Source organism: Crocodylus siamensis, chromosome 1 (genome assembly GCF_052110815.1).
Source record: "Crocodylus siamensis isolate JL-2025a chromosome 1, ASM5211081v1, whole genome shotgun sequence".
Classification (NCBI taxonomy): Eukaryota; Metazoa; Chordata; order Crocodylia; family Crocodylidae; genus Crocodylus; species Crocodylus siamensis.
This window is the reverse complement of record NC_143395.1, coordinates 38,342,031-38,343,559: the sequence shown is the minus strand read 5'-3', so window position 1 is coordinate 38,343,559 and position 1,529 is coordinate 38,342,031.

The following is a 1,529-nucleotide window of genomic DNA, read 5'->3' as shown; positions in this document are numbered from 1 at the left end:
CAGTATTCTGTACCTGTCAGCAGTGCTGCACACTCCACATGCCACACAGGCAGACATTCCCTGAACTGCTAATACACAGCATGTGGTGGGGGTTGGTGGGTTACACCAGGAGATCCTGATGTCAAAAAACCCCCAGAAGAAAAAAGCAGAATGGCCTAAAACTGGAGCCATGTTCTGGCTGCTGGCCAGGCTCCCTGCTGCCAGATTGCCACTGCTGGAGCATCAGAAGGACTCTCCTACCCCAGCCAACATGCCACACACCACAGTACATATGCATGGGCATGGCCTGGGGACAAATATTGTGCCACTGCTGTTTGTCCCTGGAGAAATGCACATGCCTGCATGTCTGGATTCAGCCTGTGTGTCCTGAAGGGAATGGGAACATCCAGTCGCATGCTTGTATAACTCAATTTTATGTGATATATTAAAATCAGTTATATTTTGGAAAGCTATCACTTAAGGAATGAGTTTATTATTTCCAACAGTAGTAATATAGATATTTTAATTAGAAAATGGGTGAAACTCAAACTATTATAAAAAATAGGCTTTTTTGTCTATATAGTGTGTGTGTGTATATATATATAGAGAGAGAGAGAGAGAGAGAGAGATGTTGACAGGAAACCAGTAGGGTCTCTGGGCTTATTCAGAGGAGTGGAGTGGATAGAGCAGTCCCAATTCCACCTGGAAGCCTGCAGCCTGCAGTTCCTTCCAGGAAGGGCCTGGCTGGTCTGGCAGGGCTACCTGAGGTGCCTCCAGGCAGCAGAGCCTGGCAGGCACCTGCCCCTGGGCTCCAGGGCCCCATGTAGCATGTCCACATGTAGTGGATGGAGCAGCTCTGAGACACAGAGGGTTGTTGTGCCTCTTACCCTATCAACTAAATTTTTGATGGGCCTAAAAAAGGGACTTCCCTGGGTATAGACCTATGGCCTGGTCCCACCCAGAGGGAAATAAACCAATAATTCCAAGACAATTGGATATAAGATCAGTGAAAATATAACAAATGCAGTCACTAACAGCACTAACAATAACAACAAATAGGAATCATAAGGTAAAACAATATATATAGTATTTACAAGTAACAGACAAACAGCACCATTAACTTAACAGAAGAGGGTGGTCAAGAGCACTAAGAGCCTAGCATGGAGATTGAGATAGCTACTTCAGCCTGCCATCCCATGCATGGCCACCCAGTGCACTCTGAGCTCACCAAGTGTGCACATGTATGTCAGACAGATGCCTATGTTCCCCCCCAGATGCCTGTGTTCCATCCCAGCCAATGTTGGTAGCCTCAACCCTGTAGAGTGGCAGACTGTTCAGGTCTATAAATCCCTGGCAGACTAGCTCTTCATCCATGGGATGAGTAGGGCCTGAGGACTTTGAGTGCCCCTGCCCTGGCACCAAGTTTGCCATGTGCAAAACTTACAACCTTTGATTGAATTAAATGTTGCAGCTAATAAACTTTTCATATGCGTAATAAAGAAAAACTGTGGAACACTGCCTCCTCTGGAACTTGGACCCAACACCAGGGG